The sequence below is a fragment of the Heliangelus exortis genome, chromosome 2 (genome assembly GCF_036169615.1).
Source record: "Heliangelus exortis chromosome 2, bHelExo1.hap1, whole genome shotgun sequence".
NCBI classification, from domain to species: Eukaryota; Metazoa; Chordata; class Aves; order Apodiformes; family Trochilidae; genus Heliangelus; species Heliangelus exortis.
Window position 1 is genome coordinate 85,081,640 of NC_092423.1, and position 25,560 is coordinate 85,107,199.

The 25,560-nt window shown below is 40.5% G+C and overlaps 1 long non-coding RNA gene across 1 annotated transcript in view; it reads right to left on the reverse strand.

The window, feature by feature from the left end:
- The window catches only part of LOC139792879 (uncharacterized), a 201,297-nt gene extending 177,830 nt beyond the window's left edge, over positions 1-23,467 (reverse strand). The window contains exon 1 of the long non-coding RNA XR_011724425.1: positions 23,398-23,467. This is a non-coding gene — a long non-coding RNA (uncharacterized lncRNA). The remainder of the gene's footprint in view (positions 1-23,397) is intronic.
- Positions 23,468-25,560: the final 2,093 nt, after the last annotated feature.

The following is a 25,560-nucleotide window of genomic DNA, read 5'->3' on the forward strand; positions in this document are numbered from 1 at the left end:
GCATTCTGCTGCTGGATAAAGCATTACTCAAACAAAGCAGTTCTCCACAGCAAATAATTTTGGAGAACTAATTTCTGCAAGTGGGCCATGGGCCACTCCATCATCTGACCAAACCCAAAGCCAGCCTATAAAATACAGTCATGAAAGAGATGCCAACTTTGTGTGTTTGTGAAGCACTGCTTTTAATGTTTTAAGTTGCTAGGGTAGACATCGATTTTACATGGAATAAAGTAATTTCATTCTACCCGAAGTTTTAACATTATGCATCTTAATTATTTACAACATAATGTGCTTTTACTTACTCTAGGTAATACATCTTCTACATTATGATACATCAAGCCAGGCAATAAAATTATTATGCAGGAGACAGCTTAACACTTATCTTTCATCGCTGATTTTCCTACTTGTCTTCTAAGCCTGTGAGTAATTCTCCTCTTTAACTAAGTCAGTTGCCTGGAGGTTTTTCTAGAAAATTGAGGACCTCAAACTTCACTGAATATGAAATGGAAAGGATAGGCCATGCAACCTAGGTTTAACAATTTTATTATTGATATACTCATCTCTTGATGGACCATTTTGCATTAGCAAAAGCCTTAAAAAAATAATTAAAAAAATTTAAAAAACAAGCCTTTGGCTAAAAAAAAATAAATTCTGAATTCCAGTAGCATGATGACTTAGAAATTTCCTTTCTCCTTTGTTAATTTAAATTTGTTTTTCCCTTTGGTATTCCTAAATTTTAAAGTGTTATTGTTAATAAATAAATAAATAAATAAATAAGTAAAATAAAGAAAAATATGTATTCCTAGTGAACACTTCTGTAAACCATACATTCCTACAAGAAGTGCTATTGTACAGAAAAGTGGTACAGAATTTTAAATACTCAAACAAAAACATGGTTAAGCTTGGAGTTTGGACTCCAAACAGGCTCTGAACAAAGTCAGAACTACAATGTTTACTAGATGTGCAGTTTTTAACCACTGAAATGCCAAGGATTTATAGTCCTTTTAATAGGATGAATGCTGAAATACCACCCTGAGAACAGAAGTAACTGGAAACCCAGAGTGAGAGCATGGCTGTTCTGCAATCCACAGTAAAAGCAGAAAGTGACACTTGTGTGAGACACAGCAAACTATCTAATTCTCATCAGTGAAGGTCACCTTTTTTCAGTGACTTCAGTGTACTCCAGATTGGGCTTTCTCACAGAAAAATGGTGGTGAGAAGGATGAGTGTCCACGTACATTGCATACACACACTACCTGTGTGTGCACACAGAGGAGAGACACACAGGTATAACACAAACACATGTGACTCCTAAATCTCACAGCAGTTCCCTGGCAGCTCAGATGATCAGCGTCCCCTCTCATTCAACCACACATCTGCCTCCACCTTTAGCCTTATTTTTCCTCATCCTCCCTGCTAAAGGGGAAGGAAATGAGTTCCTGCATTTCCTCACCATCCTCTACATTGCCATTATAAACCAGTCCCAGCACTGCTAGGGGGAGAGGGTGGAGGCACACAACAGGGGCAGATGTGCGGGCAGTGGGAATGGCTTACTGCTTGAAGTGCTGGATGACAATGCTTGGGAAAACTATTCTGCTCCTATCCAAAACTGAATTTGAGCTATTCAGGTTAAAAGATTTCAATAACTCCTTCCTTAAATTAATTCAAGGATAGAAGAACAGAAAAAGAAAAAAACAAAACCAAAAGGTTTGTTAGGCTCAGGGAGGAAAGCAACATCAGGTGGGGGTATTGCCTTTTAAAGAGAAATAACTAATTCTGAGAGAAAAATCGAAAAAGCTGTGAAAGGAATAGATAAATTATAGGCTCTCTGAATCAAAGGGTGAAGCACAAAACTAGCAGACTGCAAGGACAACAATTCAATTATATTTGCTTTTCATATGATTTCTATTTGTGAAGAATCTGTGTTGAAGCAAAGCACCGAATACTATGATCTCAGATGTAAAAACTCATGCTCTGATAAATTAAACACCTCTGAAGTGAAAAGATGGGAAAGCTTCAACAAATCTTTAAAGGGAAATAATTACGCCTAATGCAGGGCACGTTAGCAATATGCTAAATAAAAACTCTAACAGCACTGATTAGGATGGTTAGATGATTTTTTTTCCCTCAGAGAAATGAGGCACTGGACATATGAAGGCAGAATCATAGAATCATAGAATTGGCTGGGTGGGAAGGAACCTCAGAGATCATCAAGTCCAACCCTTGACCCACTACCGCTGCAGTTACCAGACCATAGTACTGAGTGCCACATCCAGTCACTTTTTAAATACCTCCAGGGATGGAGAATCCACTACTTCCCAGGGCAGCCCATTCCAATGCTTGATCACCCTCTCAGTAAAGAAATTCTTTCTAATGTCCAACCTAAACCTCCCCCGGCACAACTTGAGACCGTGGCATCTTGTCTTGCTGAGGATTGCAGAACTTGCACTAAGTGCCAGTGCAGACATTCTAAGGTACAATGGGAAGCTCTCCCACAGTATAGTGTGGAGATTGGCAGACAACCTATAAATCTGCCATATACCGTGTCCCAGATGAGCCAAAGCAATGGCTCTGCTGGGCACCCACTGCCCGATTCCTTCGCCACAGGTAAAATCCTGCCCTCACTTGGTTAGTGAAGACAGCAGCCTCCACAACACTGCTCTAAGACCAGCTACTAAGCTTGGCTAAGAGCAGTATTTTACCATGGGCTATCACCAATACAAGTCTGTCAAATTTTAGCCAGACTGGTTTAGCTCAGTGCTGTGTCCACTTTCCTAGCAGCGATCATGCAATTCTGTCATGGCTGACCAAAAACCAGAAGACAGAATTATTCTCTGCTAACCCTCCACCCTCCCAAAGGGAAGATAAAACAGGAATAAAGACGAGAGACTTAAAAGTCAGAAATTAAAAATAATTGGAAACAGGTTTACTACAACAGAGGACAGGCAATATCATAAGGGATAAAGAACAAACATACATATGTATACAAATATGTATACACAACTATATCTCGATGCTGTCAGGGACAGTGCCTGAGGGCCCCTTGGAGCAGGGCCGCCTCAGGAGAGGGCTCCACGGCTCTTCCCAGCACCCGATGGATGCGGATTCTGAAGAGCAGGGGCAGAGCTGGGGGTAAAGGAGCGCAGGGGAACGAAGCGAGGAGCGGGCGGGAGAGAGAGGCCTGCGGCCTGCCCGAGCTTGAGAGGATGGGCGGGGAAGGGGAGGGAATGGACCCAGCTGGGTTCCGCCTCTCAGACACTGAAAACCCTCCTCGTTTAGTTCCTCGCACTCAAACTATGACAAATTCAAAGTCACCAGAAGATAATTTTTTTTTTCTTTTTCATTAATCATTTCATTTAGTTACACAGGAGAACAAAAATCCCTTCTTGAGCAACACTACTTAGCCAACACAGCTAACTTTCCTCTTTTCCCTCTCAGAAGGACAATTGACAGAACCTTTGAACAACCACTATGTTGGGTGAAGAAACCTTATCCTCTGTTTCCCTGAGGCTGATAAAATTTGTACCTATCTTTTAAATTTTCTTTGCTAGAAATATCTCTTTGAGAAATGAGCCTGAATGCTGTACTAGCATCTTAGGAGCTGACTCGTTGATGACAGTAAATACTCATCTGTCTGAAGGGGTTTCTAGTTTTAACTATTTTTTCATTTTATTAGTGCTAGAAGCTTCACTCTCAGTGACTGAAGTCTTCAGTCCTCCCATCCACCAAATACACCCAGTGAGAACCCTTGGAATTTTCCTTGCGGTGCAAAACTGATTGCGTTTTCTTTGTGCCTCTGTGGGGGCACACAAGAATTTCAAAGGTTTAAGCAAAGTTACAAGGGGAAATGTAATGGTATTTGGAACTTTTAAAACAAATCACCTTTCATGTGCAGTTCTGAGCTCATCTCGGAGACTACCTTTTCACAGTCAATCTCCTCCAGCCATCTCTCAATATACAGGCAAACAAGATTAATCTTTTGTTACTGTCTCAAAGTCAATCAGGGTCATCTGCAGCAAAGACTGAAGGTGTTTTTTTAAGTTGCTCCTTATCCTTTGGTGCTATGGTTAATTTCTTTTCAACTACATTCCAAATTCGGGAAAATATTTTTCTCTCACTTCTTTGCAGACTTTGGAGGCTTCTTCCTTTGGGGCTAGTTTACTTTGTAGAACATTTGTCTGTGGAACCTAACTCAGTCTTTTAAGACTGGCAATGGATACAGCTTATTATAGTTACATTAACACACATCTATCCAACTCTCTCAACTTTCAAGAGATTGCTTCATCTCCTTGATACTATATTAATTTCACTGATACTGCAAAGCTTTGTTGTTGGGATTTTTTGTTTGTTGTTTTTTTAAAGGACTTCGGCTTGCCTTTTAGAAACAGAGGTCACCCACTGCATACAGTGCATTCCTTGAACAGAATGGTTATAGAGCCAGACTCTTAGAGAAGACAGCTGAAGATAATAGTTTGCATTTCAAAGGGATGTTGAGCTGGAAGATATTTATTCCTCCGCTTTTCTGAACAAATACTGGAGGGATGACTCTTCATTGTGCAAGCAGTTAATTCTCTGTCTGGTTTTGGAAGTCACACAAAATGCACATCACTTTTGTCTATCGTTTAGCATAAGCTAAAGATTCATCTCTCTGGCATCTCTCACACACAGGTCTGCTTTAACAGTAGAGAGATACAGGGACAGAGAGATACTACCACAGTGAGTTGCAGAAGGTACATCTCTCCTAAGCATAGCCTTAAGCTCAGAGTGATCCAGCTAAAAGATTCCCTTTTCAAGCTTTAAGCAGTCTTGAATTTCCTTCCTCACTAAGTCTTCATGCACTGATGTTAGCAGAACACCCACCCAATACTATGGTCTAATACAAGGCTTATCAGGATAGAAAGGTTCCATGAAAGAAACTAGGTTTTTGTCCAGACTCTTTCACAAGTGAAATCAACTTATGTAATTAAATATGTGATATAATATCTGGTGTGTTCTCTGACCCTGCTAGGAGTTGCACGTTTTACACTCTCTGACTTACTCTCTTGGCTTCATTTGGCCATAAAGTGCATCAGGCTTTCAGTGTATGAAGTTAGATATTTTACTGTGATACTGCAACCCTAAGTTGAGGGCTCACCTGCTAGATGTAAAGAGGAAGAAAGAATTAAATTGTAAGAGCAGAAAAACACTTGCAGCAGAAAAGCTGCAAGAAGGAGGGGTTTATAGTTGGAAAAAGAAGAATGTTTGGTTTTGCTTTTCTTTGCTTTTTCATGAACTGAAATTCTCTTTCTTGAGAAGATTAAGGCTTTAAAAAATGAACTCGTGTTCATTTGTGAAAGCATCTCTTCATTTGGAGAGAACAAAACCTAAACATAGCAATATACTGACTTGAAACATACCCAATTTCTTCTTTCAGGGTGCAGTTCCAACACAGTGCAATTAACATAAATCATCACACACGTGCACACTCGGGACATGCAGAGTGAACCCCACTTACATAAACAAAATGGTAACTACTTTAATGAAAATTTGTTCTCTCACTTGGCTTTCAATTCCAAAACCAGTAAGAGAATTAAATAGCATAAAGATGCTTTATCCCACAACAAACTACCTATCCAGGTTTGGCTCTTACCACCTCTTTCTTCTCAAGGCTAATCTATGTCTTCAAATTGATTTTTATAGGATTTTGGGGTGTAGCTGAGTAAAAATGCATGAACCCTGATTTCTCAGTGTTTCAGACAGATTACTGCCAGCAAACAGAAGCATTGAGCCATTAGCCCACATCAGGTGCTAAGTGAAAGAAGGCTACTTTCCTCTTACATGAAGATGCCTGTGCCTTTCCACATCTCCTGAGAGCTTCTGGTAGCTTGTGTATCTCCTAGCTTTTCCTCTTGATGTTTCCATTTCCCCTGACATTTTCAGCATCACATGTCAAGTCAGATGGAAGCAAACATATATAGATAAATATATGTATGCACACACACATAGCCATGAGTAACAAAAGTATATAAAGCTGTAAAATATACACTGTGTTTTAAATTAATATCTACCAAAGATGATAGTTGGCATTCTCACTGTGTCATGCTCTCCGCTGCCATCCTCTTGAGATTTTTTCATTCCCTCTTTCTTTCTCAGCAGGAATATACATATGCATGTGCACACACGTGTGCATGTGTTCCTGTGCATGTGTGTATACAGAATTAAACAGCAGGGTATTCACAGCACGTAGGAAAACCAAGAAGCATGAACTGTCCTTTTTGATTGCAGTCCTGCTTTAAAGCAAAGCAAAGACTGCATGCATCCCTCATGCACTCCCTTCAGACAGCAATTTTCAGACTAATCCTGAATCCTGGCAGCAAGATTTGTTAGCTTTTCTAATGAAGGAATTTGCCTGGCAGAACTGGCTGAGTTACTGCACCACTGCTTTGGATCACTGTTATGCCCTCCAAGGTCAGGTGTCCACTGTAAAAGACTGAAAACATCCAAGCAAGTTCAGAGCCAAGTAGAAGTTTGAGCTCTCTCTCCTCCACTCATTCCAGTGGTGTGAAATGACTATTGCATGTGTAAGTGGCAAGACAGAATGGAGAGTGTGCAGAAGTGTTCTGGAATGAAGAAAACAAGGAGCAAGAATTTTAGCTTCAGTTTACGTTAGCTTGAGGGTTTTTTTTCCAGCTGCAGCCAACAATTGCACCTGATCTATAGCCCAGCTCTGCACCAGCAGACACCAAGCCACTTTCAAAAATCCTCTGTCATAGCTAGAAGGAAGATGATTCCATCAAGAAAGGAAAACAAATGTTTCCCAGGTACAAAAAATAGAAAAAAAAATTAAAAAGAAAATCCAAGACAAGTTCTCAACTAGATGTTGGATCCCAAGGGATGGCTTTTCCTCTTCTACCTCAGCAGTTTGGCCTTACAGCATTAGTTCTGAGCAAAGTGAGGATACATTAGTGCCATTATCAAACTAGGCACCCTCACAATACAACTGTCAGCCATAGTACTAAAAGAAGATACAAACCCTGATTGTACTTCAAAAGTCCATCTCTTTTCGTTTAGGCACTTATTGCAATCACCAAGTTCTACAAGATCTAACACAAAGGAAGTCCATGGCTATGATCCTGCTTCACCTGGCATTTGAAATAACTAAAATAACAACCTTGAATATTGACAGGGAGAGTTGCCAAAAGAAATTTAATTAAATGCTTGGGGACATCCATCTTCACTCATTACTCTCTAAAATTGCTCTGTCAGTCAAAGAAACACAAGCTTTTCGCATGGAGGATTTAGAAAAGTCATACTGAGATAGAACCAAAAGGACCTTATCTGCTTGACTTACAGTTGATATTCATTGCAAGGCACTTCCTTCAAGGAACAAAAGCATGGTCAGAGAAGAGGACGATGACAGGCTGACAAATCTTTTTAATCCTCCTAATCACTGCAGTAGGATACAGGAACTGAGTGTCTTGAAGACATTTCACTGCTAATAAAACCCTACTAGCCACAGATTAAACAAAACTCCAGACCATCAAATCACCACATCTATGACCTCTGATAATGTTATATTAAAGTATAACAGTGTTAACCAGACATCCTATCTTAGCATGTTCTCACTCATAGCCCCCATAAAAAAGATTTCAACCACTCAGAAATTAAATCCTTTCAACAAATGAAGTCCTTCTGTAATACAAAAAACAAACACCAAAAACCCTAGCTTTCAAAATTACAGTTTTAAAATTGAAAAAAGAAAAGCAGAGACCAAAAATATTTTATTATCTCCTCTTTCTCACAGTTCCTGGAGCAACGTGACTGAACTAAGCCACTGCCTTTGCTAATTTTTTTGTGTGATGTCCATCATCTGCAGAGGTGATTAACCCAGCAGAGCTGACCTATAGAGTATTTCTGTGGACTGTGCCTGCAATGCATTGAAGTGTTACATATTAAATATGGAGGCTCTTCACTGGAGCTGCAGAACGTTGGGTTTGGGAAGGGTGTGTTAACTTTCTGCTTTAATGTCTGGAAGCTCCTGCTTGAATTCCTTGTGTTGGCAACAGGCACTTGCAAGGACAGTGCACTGAGGGAGAATTGAGTCTCACTGCTGCACACAGAGGCATGGCTGGGGATGGTTTTCCAAAATGCAACTCTGTAAGTCAACCTATGATGCAGGAACCCAGGAGAAACAGAAAATTTAGGTGCTTGGATCTCTGCTTTATGCCTTGTAGGTCGCTGCAGACTTACCCTGACTGTGGTTCCACACAGTGCTAGACACAGTTTAAGACATCAGAAACTTGCTTGGGCTGGTTGATCATTGCCAAGACTAGCAGCAGTTTTATTGATGTAGTATAATAATGGGAACATTCCAGGGGAGGAAAAACAAATAAAAACCCATGAGGAAAAAAAAAGAAATAAAAAAAAAAAGGAAAAAACCAGTCAGGTGAAGCTTTTGTGTGCTTTGGATATACCAATATGCTTAAAGGCACTAGCATTGTGCTTCACTTGATGTTTTTGTAGGTAAACTTACAAAACCTAAAATGTTTTCACTTGACTTTCTCTGGATAGGTCTAAGTGCTTAAAAATGTCAAATGAGGCTAATTCTTAAAATGATGCTTTTGTAGAGAATTATCAAACAATCGCTGACATTTAGGATTCAGTTCTCTTAGAAATGCATCCTAAATGGGCACTTTAAAATATTTAAAAGCTTATTTTTCCCTCGACATTGCCTCTTTGTGCAAAGGCGTGAGAAAAATAGATTCTAAAGAACAGATAAGGCTTTGAAATGTTTCAGACCTCACCGTGCTACTACACTCCTGTAACACTTGCAAAATGTCAAGTCTCTTCTTGCCTCCCCACATTATACCTTTGCCTTTGAAGACAATAAACGTTAGTGAGATATTAAAGCACTCTATGCTCAAGGATGCTCTTTGAAAGAGAAAACAGTTTGTTACTTTTGGTTTTTATAGTAGTACAGTAGCTATTTGCTAGGAAAGTCTACACAGCAGACATTTACAAAACAAAGACATCTTTCTTTTTAAAGCCTTGTGTTCAAAATAGTTTGGGATTCTCCAGCACCCACGTCATGGCTTCCCATACAAACCACTCCTACAAAGCAAATCAGAATGTGCATTTTCATAATTAAGGACAGCATCCCATAGGTTCATATTCTTGTGAGAAGGGTTCACCCTTTCCAAACTGTCCTGGGAAAAAAAACTAAAGATGCAGTGCAGCTCTCCTTCTCAAAGACAAAAGCTGAATGGACACAAGGAGAGCAGTGGAATGGCCTTATTATCACAGATACACTGCAGACGACCAACAGAAATATCTGTCAGAGACATCTAGTACCTTGCCTTTCCAGAAATACCTCAGGTCTCTATATGCCATTTTATTTACTAGCCATATTCATTGGAATCCTATTTATTGGGCAGAGACTGATCCATATTACATCCGAAAAGCAGCAAGACAGTTCACCTAAACTAATGTCTTGATTCAACCTAAGCCTATGAGGGATTATAAACTTTTTTACCCTGGATTTGTGGTCAAGAGAACCTTAGTCACCTGTTAAACAATGATCCTGTGCGAGCACATACAATCTATTTGACATCATAAGGTTTCTAGAAAAAAAAAACTTAAATATTTTTGAAAATTCTTCTACTTTGATACCAAATGGCAAAGCTACTCAGAGTTTAAAAATGAGCACTCCCATTTCTAGCACAGATTTTGGGGTCTGGATGTGTAATGGGAACATCTATGACTAGCTGTTGGCTGTGGCAGACTCTGTCAGACTCAAGACCTGGAGGCAGCAGCCAGAAGAGTGCTTAGTTAGAAAAAGCAGTACCAGAGAGGTACTTACCACAGCCTAACTTCCCTGGTGTGAAGGATGACTTTAAGATGTAATGGGTTTTGAGATACCTATAATCCCACTGAAGGACATTGTGAGAGAGGGTGCTTCTCATCCTCCTCCTTCTCCTCCTTTTAAAGGATCCCCAGGCTTAATGCTCAGACCCTTATTTGAGTGTGAGCAGCTTCTCCATCCATCTCTGTAGTCCTTAAATGCATTTGAAAGCTAGAAATCAAGACAAAGTAAACCTGAGATCTCAAGGCAGTTTAGATTAGAACTGCACAATGAGGAAATAGCAATTAGTTTCCATTTCAAGAAGCTGTGAGTATCTGTAACTACTTGTTAAGCAAAACAAGAGGGGAGGAGTAACCCTTAAGCTGAGCTAGCTAACACTTAAAAAAGAATAAGTACTTATATTCATTCTTACTCTCTAATGTGTGCTTAACACACATTAAGTTGCTATCTTTCCATCTGTGTGAACTGTTCTGGGCTTTTCATGGCAAACATTTCACACAAAGGCAGACAAAAGAAAAACCAAAGAAAAACTTGATGTTCTTCCATAAGAACATCAAATTATACAAGACATCAGCTTGGGCAGGTCACCAGTGACACCAAACATTTATGAAGATACCAGCACCCTCAGCTGTCCCAAGGAGTAATGAGAGTTCTGCATAAAGTGTGCTTAGCATCACGTGCTTGTGACAGGATTCACTAATGTGATTCAGCAATGACATTGTAAGCAGAATTTATATCCTTCAAGTGATTTTGTTGGCTACTGGGGCAAAAACAACTTGAAACTCCCTGTGCCTCTGTGAGGAATTTTAGATGATCTTGAATAGTGTGTAAAGCTTCTGTGTGCTGACTGCTCTACATCCCTGTAAAACACCTGCACAGTGCAAGAATTCTTGACTGACCAGGTCTAGATAAGAAAAATTAAAATAACGTTTCGGGCAATGGCAACTTTCTCTCAAGGGAAAAAGAAACATGTTAAATGACAAAAAAAGTATTTTTGCAGAAAAATATTGCTTACTTTTCTTAAGGAAAAGACAAAGAAAAATCTAATGGAGAGTGAGAAGCCCTGAAAAGGAAGCTCTCATTCCAAAGTATTGTGATTACACTAGCAACACAGAACATTTCCTTTGTTCTGGTAATGCCTGGGAGCTCCCAGGACTTTGTAGATCTGACAAAGTTTCAGCACCTTCACTATCCCAAATAGTTTTGAGCTCTGGAAGTCCAGGCTCCAAAACTGGGAACAAGAAAGCCCCAAAGCCATGGTCCAAACCAGGCCTCTCATCCTACCTGCTGCCCAGGTCAGAAATCCTGGGGTAGCTTATCTCACCAAGAGCCAATACTGGGAACAGCTTCTCACCTCACACATTGGCAATTGGCTTCTCACGCAGCCAGATACCAGCTTCTACAAAGGACATGAAAAATTTTCAGATTTGCTGATTTTTCCAAAGGAAATGTTTTAAAACATGAATTTCTTAAAGCAGTCACTTTCATATTCAGAGGAAAAAAAAATCAAGTTCTGAAATGTCAAAATTCCACCTCTTTAACTTTGCAGAGTAGTCCTGAATTTTGGGAGGAAGAGGCTAGTTCATAAAGTCTTGAACTGATGGTTTCTACAAAGAAACAGAAGATTTACTGAAAGGGGTATTTTTCTAGATTTTGTGGTTGATCTCTCATTTTTGGACACAGGGGGACATTTGCATTTAAGTTTGCAACCATATTCTTTGAATACTGTCAAGGCAGGTTATCTATACTGTACACAACTTCCATGTTTTGATGATATGTCGTCCCTAAAAAAATCATTCTTGTTTTCATTATTTCACCACCAGGTCCCATTAGGACATTCTCTGTAATCATATCAAATTCTCTTTCCCAAGAAGGTATAGTAAAGAGGCAAAGTGATCAACACAAAAGGCAACCAACAGTCCACTCCTAGGAAGTCTTAGAGGTTTTCAGGCAGTCACCAAATGCACAGTGAATGCCTGAAAGGAATTAGATTCTCAGTCCTGTATGATCAGACAGAGTTGATAAAGGCAATCCTGGGTTTGTCTCACAACAAGGAGATTGGATAACAGACTTGAAATGAATTTAACACTAGAGACATTTTATATAGCAGAAAAGACCCAATCCAGAGAGCTTTTTAGAAATATATTAAAACGAAAAAACCCAAAATATCACCAAACCCAAAACAAAAGAAAAAACCAACCTGAAAACATCTAAATATGCACAAGTTCAAATTTTAAGGCAGGAACAATAGGATGTAAATCCATCAAATGTTTGTGCAAGTGACCCATAAAACTTGATTCTATTGCTTCTGCCACCACAGGTTGGTGGACAGGATAAGGATTTGGTGGAAAACATGCAGGAAAGGGATATCTTATGCTGCATGCACACCCCAAACAAGGGTCTGTTCAGGGTATGCACTAACTTTGCTTCCTGTAAGCACTGAAAAAAATAAAGAATTTAAATGTCTTTCACAGTGATGTAATGTTGTTCTCTCTTTCCTCCCTGATTTTTGTTCTGACATTTCCTGGCTCACATTTAATATGTTCACAGCTAATCAAATGTTCATTAAGATACCAAGGAAACTGATACAGCGAGAACTTTCAGGGGAGCATATTTTTGTCCATAAATTATTGAAAATTCACCCATTATTAAGAAGTAAGCACAAGGATGTCACAATGAATTCATCTGCCTTCAAGCAAGACTATTACCCACTACATTTGGAAGCAATATGGTAACACTGCAGAGGTGACCCAAGGGGACTAAGACTGGAGCAATGACCTAATGGTTCTTAATTACTGAGGCAGAAAAGGCTAACAGGGTTTCTGGATTGCCATTTCTACCAGGCACAAACAGTGTAGTAGCCAGTAACAGAGAGAAAAAAAAAAAAAAAAAACAGATTATAACAATAGAGAAATTGCAAAATCACAGCTGTATTTTGTTTTCAATAGCTGAGAAAAAAAGACATATAAAAGAAAGAAAACAAATAATGTACTTCGCAATAACCAACACAAGTTAAAGAAGTCTAAGAAATAATGTAGAACACTGGCAACCAGAACTATCATAAATCATTATTTCATATTCCTGAAAAATTCCAAAGCCTAAGAGCTACATTTTCAAAAGTGGATATAAAATTGACAGTGCTCACAGTGGGATTTGTGAATTCAGTATCACAAATTCCCTGTCCTGCATACTTATGTGCTTAAAATTCTGACAACAAAAAGTATGTGAGAGTGCACACACATGCACAGAGAGCCATTTCTGTATCTACGTTCACATCAAGGTCATCTTTAGGCACAGACAAAATAGTTTTCAAGAAGTGATATCTGCTGGAAATTACAGAAGGAGAAAAAGGAGAAAAAGGTCTAACTGCCTATTGTTGGCTTTCAAAATCTAAATAAGTCTGGTGCTACAGACAAGGGAGCAGTTAGTGTAATTTCCTATAAATCAAGTATGACAAACACAAATTTATAAACATTGACAAGAAAGTTGGGCAAGGATATTTTACAAGGGTAGTGATACAAGAAAGAGTAATGGTTTTCAACGGGAAGAAGGCAGATTTCGGTTAGACATTAGGAAGGAAGCCTTCACTGTCAGGGTGGTGTGACACTGGCACAGGTTGCCCAGGGAAGCTGTGGATGCCCCCTCCCTGGATGTGGTCAAGGCCAGGCTGGATGGGGCTTTCAGTAATCTTGTCTAATGGGGGGTGTCCCTGTCCATGGCAGGGGGCTTGCAAACAGATGATCTTCAAAAGACAAAAAACCAAAAAAGTAACAATGTCCCTGATAAAGCTGGTTTTCCCTAACTTCTCTGGAAAGTGATGGAAGAAAAATTTCTACAGAAGCAGACCAAAGGTTCACAGAGACCACAGAGCTTAAAGAGGGAAGTAGGGGGTAGAGGGCAGGAAAGAGGCCATTACTTGAACAAAGGATGGAAAGTTGAACAACACAGAAAAATATAGAGGTGACTGCCTGCAACAGCAGGTGAGGAAGAAAGCAGCTGTCAGCTTACACTCAGGCATGCAATTCAGAAAAGGCAACACACAGAAGGGAATCAGAATCCTCTAAAAGTTGTGCCTAATGCCAGCTACTATTCTCCAGTGAAAGGAGAAGTGCACAGCACAAGTATGAACTGCACGGTCTAGGAAATGTCACAGAGCCTCTTTTTGTCTCTTCTCCCATATTGTACAAAACTCAGGAGCTGGTATATATGCCAAAGGAACAGTGGGATACACTGCTACCTACACTGGGCTGGGGAGGTAGCAAGGCAGCTGTATAATGAATCCATTTGCATGTACAGTGAACAAAGAGACTGTGACTAAAGAATCAAGCTGGGATGCCAGAGAAGAGAGTGGTAGGGTTTATACAGGCTTGGGGACACTGAATATGTTCACCTGGTGTGTTGAGATCCACCAGGATCTGCCTGGCCCCTGCACACCTGTGAGAGTTCAGGTGGAACCTTCTTCTCTGGGAAATGACTGCACAATAAAGCTATTCAGCAGAGCCTGGGATGAACCACTGGTAAATCTATTTAATAGTAAAGTCAAATAAAGATCACCTCTAGCAGTTCAATTTCTGAACTTGTAATTGCCTCAAAATGCCATTAAACTACTCTATTATAAAAGCAGCAAGAAGAAAACAGTTTAAGGAGATTTAATTCTTTCACAAATATATACCATGTAATTACCAGTGAGATGCAGACACTTAAGCCCGGGCATGAATCTCAGAAAACAATGAGGGGGAGAAACACCTCAATGAGAACTGAATTGGTACAGGGCTTGGTCAAGCATATACTTGCAGGACTCAGACTTGACCCTGCAGCACCGAAACCCAAGGAACAGAGTGGTGCATCCCCATCTTCAGTCTACAAATGCTATGACTGCCCATAGCTGTGGCACAAAGACAATTGCTTGAAGATTTCATGCTTACAGTGCTGCCAGGCAGTAGAAGCACTAAATTCCATTGCTTTTCCAAGAAGCACCTGGGCAGGTTGCAACTGATGCCAGGAAGCAGGGAACATTTCTTAGTGTCATGGATATAGCCATCCAGAGCACCCAGGCAACCCATAACCTGAAAAACACAGCATAGGACAGTCATCTAGGAAGCAATGGGAACAAGGGTCAAGCCAATAGGTCTTCTCATTCCCAATGACCAGGTGCTTCAGATCACCAGGACAAGGTGCCCAGAGCTTTGCCCCAAAGATCCCCCAATGGTTATTTGAATGAACTTGACTCTGCCCACCTCCTCACACTCCCAAAACACAGGATATATCCTGACTCTTGCTGGTGTTTCTTGTGCAGGGGCCTGGAGACTAGGGACATCAGGGGACACAGACTGCACAATGCTTAAACTCTGTAAACTGGGCATGTTCCAGGTGAAACACCATCCACATAGGTACTGTCCCACCACCACCTGCTCTGACTCCAGAGCCAGCTCATTCAGGTCAGCCTGCACAATGCTGCACAGCACAGGAATATGCAGTGTTCCTACCATAAAAATGTCTAATTAACACTACTGAGAGGAAACTGCAATGACCGTAAGATTGACCTCATCATAAAAAGGTTAGCTACTTTTTTAACAGAGCACCAAAAATGTAGTCTAAGTCCTCCAAACCTAAACAACAGTACATTCAAGTAAAAAGCATTCAAGAGAAAATTAAGCAGAGTCAATGCGCAATTAAGATAGATAACTCACAGGGAGAAAGAAATCTCCATCTTTCTGCAAACTCAGCAAAGAAACCTACTATCAGTTCTCTGGGGGCAAATTACAATCACAAAAGTGTTTGTTATCTTGTCAGGTCAAGTTCTGCCAGAAAAGTATAGCATCACCCCAACAGTTCTGGTGCCATCCAGAGCACAAAGGGCAAAAGCAAATAAAACAGGGCACTCTTTCCTTCCCTCCCTCCCCCAAAATTATTTTTATACCAAGAGAAACGAAGAGGTCATTGGGGGGACCTGTAATAGTCCTGGAATGGGTGAAGCAATTTGGGCTGAAAAGAACACAATGTAGCTCTTTTCTTCCAGGACATGAGTTGACAGTTTGCACAAGAATTGGAAGGTGAAAAGCTAGATGAGGAACCTAAGCATCTTTGAAGTCTTCCCAAATCTCATTATGGCCAGAAATATCTGTTCCAGAGCAGAACTAATTTTCTGGATTGTAGTGCACTTAAAGGAGATATAGCCCAGCTTTTTCAATCATAGCAGATACATTTTCTTCACACTTTCATTAACTTGGCATTTTATTTCACTGAAATGCTATAGGCACTCCACATAAAAAATGTGCCTCACAAATGCAGTTCTCAACTAAGAAGCTTTCTAAGTGCTGCTTGCCTTTGAGTTTATCCCCGTGGGGGCACTGAAGGGAGAAGGAGGTGTGTAGGATTCATATTGAAGAAATTCTCTGAAGTAATTTTCAGTAACCCCACATGCCTTATGGTGTGTGGTTTCAGAGCATCCTGTAGCTTGGCTGTATGCTAGAATTTATTAAATCTGGATATTATATTAGAACAAACATTTGTCTCAGCTTTTCATAACATGTTCATCTATACCATAACTACAATTACAGGCCATTGGTTTAACTGCTGTTACCTGAAAATCCTAGGTTGCAAATCCTTTAACAGAAATATTTAGCACACAGTCACAGTCTCACTCCAGTCTGCTCTTCTGTCCATCTGCAAGAATGGCAGAGTGCATATTCTCAGGCTGCAGCATCAAATTAGCCAAAGAACAATAGCCCTTCAGGAACTGGCTGAAAAAAAACATAAAAATACCTGTGCTCCAGCCTTGCCCCTTGATAGCAGTCCTTACTGCTTTACCCTTCTGTGAACTTACACCAGTCTTTGGGTTTTAAATTAAAAGTTGCCAGTGGAGTCGCAGCCCTGGGATACATACAGAGAGCTGGCTTGGCTATGTCAGGGCAGCGAGGAGCATTCTGCAGCTATTTAAAAAGCATTGTCAGAGCGAGCAGCATCTTAAATAGCACCTGTTGGCACTTACTGTACCACAAAACAATTCATGCAAAATATGACAAATACCCTGCACACTTTGGGTTGTCTCCAAAGATTTTACTACAGCACTTGTCAGGGAAACTCTGCTGCTGGGTGAAATGTTGCGTGCTGTAACAGAAAAATCCTGCCACCAGGAAATGTATAGAAGCAAGATCAGTGCCACCAGCAGACATGCAGAACTAAAGAAAAATCCAAAGCACTGCTTAAAACAGTGGATGGGTAGCAGACTTGAGCTCCAGACTTATCTACTGAAGTCACTGAAATGGTGCCAGAGGCAACAGAAACCCCTCTGGGTTTAACAAAGCAAAGATGTGCTTCCCCCATTTGGGAACACCATGCTCTGCTCTCTTGGTCCACTCCAGCATTTACCTAGGCACAGCAGAGCCACCACAGGGGATGAAGCAATGTTCATCTATTCCCTTTGAAGCAGTAGTGAAGGTAATTTCTCTCACTGCCAGCATGTTTTGCTGAAGATAATTTATTCCCCTCCCCTTCTTCTGGTTTCTCTTAATGCCACTTCTGCCTTCCCAAAATTTCTTCCAGCCATTAATAAAACATGCCCTAGAGAAGATGAGAGGAGCAGCCTTTGAGGTGCAGTAAGGTGTCTACCATGTAACTTCACCATACAGAAATAAATCTGGGGATATAATTTATTCCTTAAAAAAAAAAAAAAAAAAAAAGTTCTAAAAGAAAAAGCTGGTTTGAATCTATAGAGTTCTCAGTACTGTAAAACAGTTTTTAAAAAAATACTGATTTCCACATTTCTTAGTAAGATGAACTTGTTAAGAATTAAAAAAAACTCTTAGCAAAGTGCTGCCAACAGCATGAGTGGTCAGGTTCAGGTGTCTAAGTGCTCCTCTTATGATCTAAGCAGTGATGGTTTGAGTCCCAAACAGACATCTGGAGAGTCTTAATTTCTTTCATTATGAGTTTTTAGCAGCAACACTTTCAATTCCAAGGGAAGAAAGCAAAAAACATGTTTTAGGTGGAAGAGAAAGGAGCCATGTGGGAAACAAAATAAACTTGGAAAAGCCAATGAGTGATAAGTCAATAATACTTCTAGATAAGTCACTCATATCCCCAGGACCTCTTGACAATACATCTAACTTCAGCCTTTCTCACAGCTGTGAGTGGCTATTGAACCAACATTTCAGTACTAGCATGAGCCATATACCTCATTCTCTGCTGTCACAGCTGCAGTTTGCTATTTAGGTTCAGCTCCGGGCACTAAGAGATGAATGGCTCTGAAGGCACTACTTAAGGTTATCTCAGCTGCAGTGCACATGCTTTTATTTGCTGATAAGTAAAAAAGGAGAACCTCACTGGAGGCCACCTCTTGATTCAATCATTGCCTTCCACAGCTTCAGCACAAGCAATCTGTTTCATGCCAACATCCTCAATGCCACAGATGCTCAGTACTGAATCTCCAAGGAGGAAAAAACAGGTAGATGAAAACTCTTAAAACAGTTATTTCTGTGATAACAGTGATGCAGAGTTAAAAAAAATTTTAAAAGGCAATAAATGCTATTATTTTCTTCACTTAACCTGCCTAGCCATAGAAAAAAGGCCAATGCAATCTTTGCTTTTTTCTCTTCTTAGCTTCTTGCTTTTTATTCTTGCTTGTCTCTAGCCCCAGTAACTTCAGATTCCTCTACTTTTATATTGAGATTCTTATAGATTTCATAGAAAACAGCAAAAAACCCAAGCACCTGGGTAGAGGAGAAATATCCTGTAAGCAATACAAGTGAAATAATGCAATGGAAACTTGTATGGTTTAAAGCACCAAGAAAATCCACAGAAGCTCTGACCCATGCTGACTGGAGTTTAGAGTCAGAGAAGAGGAAACTGAAGGAAACTAAAAACCTCTTGGTACTGGTGTTATGGGCATGTTATATACTGCTTTTCAATGGCATACTCTGGGCACACAGAACAACACTTCTTCAGCAAGGAGGAACATATATGCACAGCTTTGACAGTGACTCTCTTGGAATTAAGGGCAATGGTCTGATGTATGCAATTACTCTGGCTTGCACACACTCACAGATAACAGCAATTATTTCCTCCATTCCCAATGTGTCCCATTGGAGCTACAAAGCTGCTCTGGGTCCTTCCCCTCCCTTCTCATCAACAAATGTAAGAAGCAAGCTTTAGGCCACAAATTTCTGGAGCAAAATATAGGAAGGAAAGAACTATAAAAAACAAACAACAACAAAAAAATCAAACAACCACCAACAAACAAAATACAACACACACCAAAAAAACCCACAAATGAATCGAGATTCTGCTTTTTAATTAGCTACTTCACTGAACAAATAAGGCTTCGAGGCACCAAAACAGAAAGGAATGTGCAAACTTCAGAAGTACAAAATAGCTACAGAGGAGTTCCTACTAAGAGGAAAGCCAGACACAGACAGAGAAACTGCTATTTCAGTCCAGGATACATGAGTGACCAAAGTTCCAATATGATACTGATGCAGCAGATCTCCAGAGCCCTCCTCTGAGCGGGTGAGACAAAATGCAAGACTCCTCCCCTTGTCCTGTATCAAAGGATAAAGATGCTACAAGCAGACAGAATAAGTCACCGTGAGAGCATGGACAGACCAGGCTGACAGGTTTTTTTATGAATTTATGAGCCAGGCTGTGTACAGGCATCTCAGCATACCAGCAGAGGACAGCCCCTTTGGAAAGAAAAATGACTCTTTCAGGATAATCAGTCATCACAGTTCTGTTGTGGGCCCCATAGTCAGCTATGCAATAGATCATTACCGCCTAACTTGTAACAGTGTCTTGAGTGAGGGTGTGTGGTTTGGCTCAATCTCAGGAAAGGGATGTTGTGAGATGCAGTGCTGAATGGAGGTCTGAATCAAGTCTATGCTCCATCAAGGTCCTACAGTCATAAAAGATGTCTAGCTGTTACAATTTGTTATTTTTTTCCCCTGGAACAGAGTTCTTTGATATACTTCTGGAGCACACCATAAGTCAGAAGAAATACATCAGAATTTTTGTGGTGAAAGGTTACTAAAAACATGTAACAGAAAAAAAAAATACTGTAGACAACATTCTCAGACCCTGTTTGTAAAAAAAACCCACAAGCCTCTCTTTCCCAACATTTGCTTTGGCAGCCCTACAGCTTAGTATGCCAGACCAGTACCTCCTAGTAATCTGTTAAAATATTTTTGTGCTTACACTATTTTAAAGGCGATGGGTTTTTTGGGGGTGTTGGGAAGACTGGAGGGACCAAGAAGAATAAAGAAACATGTGTCGAAGCACCAGCCTGAAGTGCCATGGTGCGATGAGCAGCTCTGGGCTGGCACCAGACATCAACAGCCCATGCATCTGGAGAGCCAGACCCTTCCAGCCCTTTTAATTAACACAAACAGGAACTGTGTGGCCTGGTAGTGAGTGTTGAGGTGTTGCCTCCTCTGTTTTCCTGTGGGTTCCACTGTGGTTTCCCACTCCACATCCTACCACAATTTTCACTCTTTTCCAAAAAGCCCCATACTCAAAAAATAAATCACCATTTTACAACCAGATGTGACTCAGTCTGGGCAGGGTCACCACAGGCAGAAGTTTCCTCAAGAAAAAACATTTAGCTGTGCTCTCTATAAACCAAAAAGAAACGTATCTGACCATCTTTGCCAGGGCAGCACAGCCTTGCCAGAAGAGTAGAGCTCAACTTCACACCCAGGGAGCCTTCCTTCAAAGCCTGACACTGAAATCCTAACAAGATATGCCAATGTCTATCTCCTAACTCTGCTATGCAGGGAGGACTCTTCAGCTGGCTGGCAGTAGAAAAGATCCTAATGCCTTCATTCCAGCCTATCAGCATGTATTTAAAAAGGTAGACCATCAAACCATTTCCCATAGAGCCTCTAAACCAACTCTAGAATCTTTCAGCTCACATTAAGCATGAGCAACACTGTGCTTAACACATGCACTCATAGAAACCCTTAACTAATTTTAAAAAACTGTGCACTAATTCCACCAGAATGAACTTGCCGGATCTAGCCAAAACATGGGCTGGTCAAGCATTGTCTATGAGGTCAAATGAATGAGCTGCTCTATTTTAGTGTAGTATCTCACCACAATATTTCACTGCATCACTCCATGAAATTTTATGCCTCTGCATTTAGAAATGCTACCTACAGAAACTATTGCTCCACCCTAACTGTATTAAGGGTACACAGAAGCAAGAAAACTTCACTTGATAAAAGAACGTTTTAATCTGTCCCACAAGGGAAAAGAATACACTTTTATTTATCTTGGTCAAAGCATAAGCTCACCATTTGATTACAAGTTGTTTGATAGCAATCAGCTAATATTTGTATAAGGGTCCTTGAAGAATCAGAAGAAAAGAGCACAAAGAAAAGAGAGCAACATAAAGGTAACTTCAAGACACCTGGTGAATACCCAAGTAGTGGGTGAAGTGAAAATGATTAATGGTATAGTATCAGCACACAACAGCCCAGTGGAAGATAGCTAGGTTTTAGAAAGCAGGGCCATTAACACACAAGGTGAAATGGCTGTGCAAACACTGGTTGCTGAAGGACAAGGTAGCAGGAAACAGAAGAACTTACTGTTGCCTCTAACACCTGGTACGAAAAAGCCAGGGCAGTGGGACAAAATGCTGGTGAGAGCAAAGCATGGTAATTATTTCTCTCCTTGCATGAAAAAGCAGCGAGGTTAATTTTATCCTGGAACAAACACTATAAGCCATTGAAGGAGCATTACAGGATCAGCTTAATATCAAAACCTAGCCATCCGATAGCTTTTTTTTTTTTCCCCCTGAGCACTTGGCACTGAAAAGCAAGATCACATGGCATTTTGCAAATTATTGCAATTCTTTTTTCACACAGGCATTTAAAAGAGAACAAAGGATATTAAAGTATGAGCCTATTAATAAAGTTTTGCTCCCTTACAAAGTTCTAAACTCTAGATGATTGGCCATGAACCGAAGGAAATTCTGAACTTGGGCTCATATGCTGAGCAAAATTCAGAGCTGGAAGAAAAAACACAAGTGCTGCCTCAGTTGTGTCATTTCACATTCTTTTAAGAGGCATACCTCAGGAGTCTTCCATGAAGTGAATTCAGCCAGCCATTGCTCTCTTGCACAGCTAGGCAGCAAGATCTAATACATTTAAATAAACTGAACAGCATCCTTGTAGCTTTTATTTAGAAGAAAACCTTCAAGTTGCAAAACAAGTGGAAGTCATGTAGCTACAACCTTGCTGTGCTGGCAGCCAGACCCACCAGGATTCAGAATGGACTCCAGCTTCTTATTGGTGGTATAGGACAGCTAATGAAGATTTAGATATATATAAAGGAAATGGGACTTCGTAGCAGTGCAGAGTGGAGAAACTGCCCTTTGCACATTAGTTTTATATGTACTCTGCTACAATCCTCCATTTCATGTGTTATCTGATGACAGCATATATTTTTCAGACTGCTGCTGAGCTCCCCTTGGAGTTACAGATACTATGATCATCACACCAAAGCTAAGCTTCCTACAGAATATGCAGCACTTGTGAAGAGCTGACACCTGACCTTTAATACAAAGGGACTTAAATAGATTGGATTAAGCTTAAACCTCTTGCACTAATCAAATTTTACCCTTCTTGTTACAGATGTACATAGAGCAGTCCACCACATGGATGTTTTCAACAACCAGTTATCTCTCTACTGTTGTTTTCTGTGCTGCATTTAAAACAATAGATAATAAAAATCTGCTTTAAAAATCTTGACTAAAATTTTATCAATCATCAACGGCAATGATTTTGGAACAGTCACAGTGACATTGATATCTAAAAAGGTTTTAAAATGCTCATATAATGTAGGCGTTATGGAAAGAGTTGCTTCTAAAGTAAACCACAGTAGCTTATCCTTTTCATTGCTTCTTATTCTGTTACAGCCAGACTGCTCAGCATGCCTCTCTACCACTGCAGCCAGTGCAGTGCAGAACATCATTCCTGCTCAGTGACTGGAACCACCATGATTACACTGCCTGCTTTGATATTGTCTTGCAAGCTTGTTAAATCTGTTAATGGTGAAGAACTTGGCTCTCCTTATGACCTCTTTGTCCGTGACCTTCATTCAGCCACATGCATGTATTCTAAGATCATGGTTCACAAATTCCAAGGCCAAAAAAAAAGTCTTCAAAGTTTTTACTGAGACTATATACACGCTGTGGGTATTTGCAGCTTAGACATCTGCCCCACACTATTCAGAATAATTTGCCATCTACTGCATGTTCATTTTACATTAATTAATAGGAAAAAAGTGATGTAATTATATATTCCTCATTCTGCACTAGATCTATTTTAATACCAAAGCATGCAAAACAAAAACAAAGGAAAAATCAAACCAAAACAAACAAAAAAGACCACAGATATTGAAGCCTTTAAATCAAACCGTAAAGCCAAGAGTGGCTGAGCCTAATTCAAACATGAACAGATGAACCCTTAATAAAAACAATCTTCTGCAGCTGCTCATGATCCAGATCCTTGTTTTCTCTGCCTATTACACAGGACAACAGAAAGAAGCTAAAAGGTCCTGACCTGTTAATATGGTAAATATCTTGTTTAGTCTCCTATTCCATGCTGTCAAAATGTTATGTACCCAGCTTGCAGTAAATACACTTTGTTTCAATGAAACTGAATCATTACTGCTGGTTTTATATAACTATTTTTAGCCCGGGATAAGGATCTGGCAACACACCTCTTCTAGGCAGGGGGTGAACTGTGTCTAAGCAGGTTGGAGCTTGTGAGGACTTACAAGGTAGCCAAGAGATCAAGTGCCTTCTGTGGAAGGGCTGCTGGCACAGCCTCCAGGCCAGCTGTGCGAGGAGGACCTGTGGCTGCCTTTCAGCAACCCTTCCCTCAGCCACTGCAGATGAAAACTGCTCAAATGCCCTAACCCCTCCATTCCCAATTTTTTCTGGCAATTGTCACGTTGACCCAATGGCATCATTTAACACTAGCAGACTGAGCTTCCCACCTAGGGAATGTGTACACTAATTTCTGTTTTTATAGCTGCTCAGTCATAAAAGATCTTTCCTGTTTGCACTTTATATGCTCTAATAGTAATCAGATATTTGTTTGATACTGGCAGATTTTCTTGCAGTCAGAGACTGATAAGAGTTACAGAATTGTGTGACTGTCTTGTCAAGGGAGATGTTTTTCACTTGAACCTAATTTAACCTAAATTCCACCTGAACTTTTTGTTGCTTCATCATTTTTATAGCTGTAACCTACATATATCAGATATTTGGAATCACAAAGCTATGATTATGGAGAAGTTAACTGTATTTATGTTGCTGACAGAAATGATATATCATTTTCTTGGTCATTTATCTTTTTGAACACTGATATTTGAAGGAGAATTTTTCAAAGGCACAAAACACAGAGGTGGCTTTCTGCATAAGGAGTTATTTGAAAACTGCCACTGCACTTTAAATTTAGCCTGTACCCTAACACTCTTTGCCTTTGAATAGGCTTGGACATGTGATTAATGGTTTTGCTTTTAAAAATTTCTCCATTATGTTTTGGAAGTTATTTTCCTGATAACCAAGGGGAACATTTCAATGGCTGGTGTTTGATCATTAATCTGGAGAGTGGGAGTCAGAACCTGGTTGCCCCTTCTCTGTCCTCCTATCTGATTTTTAGCCTGTTATTTCTGCCCTCTCTGTGAGGGTGGTATTTGTGAAACAGCACTGCTGGAGCTCTGTGTTGCCAGGGAAGATTTCCAGCTATCTTGATAAACTTGCAAGTGTGGCTATAGTTATTAAACTAGAGCTTATGGTTGTAAGTACAGTGTATCCTGAATTAAAACCAACCTCAAGTCTGTTAACACAATACTGTTTTAACACAGTTCTAATAAAAAAAAATATATTAAAAAAATTGGGTATAGAAGAGTCCTCTTTTTAAAAAGATCAAGAGACGGAGAATCCACCACCTCCCTGGGCAGCCCATTCCCATGCCTGATCACCCTCTCAGTAAAGAATTTTTCCCTAATATCCAACCTAAACCTCCCCTGGCACAACTTGAGACCATGCCCTCTTGTCTTGCTGAGAGTTGCCTGGGAAAAGAGACCAACCCCCCCCTGGCTACACCCTCCTTTCAGGGAGTTGTAGAGAGTGATGAGGTCTCCTCTGAGCCTCCTCTTCTCCAGGCTGAACACCCCCAGCTCCCTCAGCCCTTCCTCACAGGGCTTGTGCTCCAGGCCCTTCATGAGCTTCATTGCCCTTCTCTGGACACTCTCCAGCACTTCCGTGTCCCTCCTACAGTGAGGTGCCCAGAACTGAACACAGTACTCAAGATGCAGCCTCACCAGAGCTGAATACAGAGGGATGATCACCTCCCTATTCCTGCTGGCCACTGAGTTCTTAATACAAGCCAGGATCCCATTGGCCTTCTTGGCCACCTGTGCCCACTGCTGACTCATATAAAGTTGAATATCAACCAGTACCCCCAGGTCGCTTTCCAGCTTACAGCTCTCTAGCCACACTTCCCCAGGTTTGTAGCTTACCATGGGGTTGCTATGACCCAGTTGTAAGACCTGGCATTTGGCCTTGTTAAACCTCATACAATTAACCTTGGCCCATTAGTTGAACCTGTCTAAGTCCTGCTGTACGGCTTCCCTACCCTCCAGCAGATCGACACACCACACCTTTGGTATCATCTGCAAATTTACTGAGGGCACACTCAATCCCTCATCCAAAT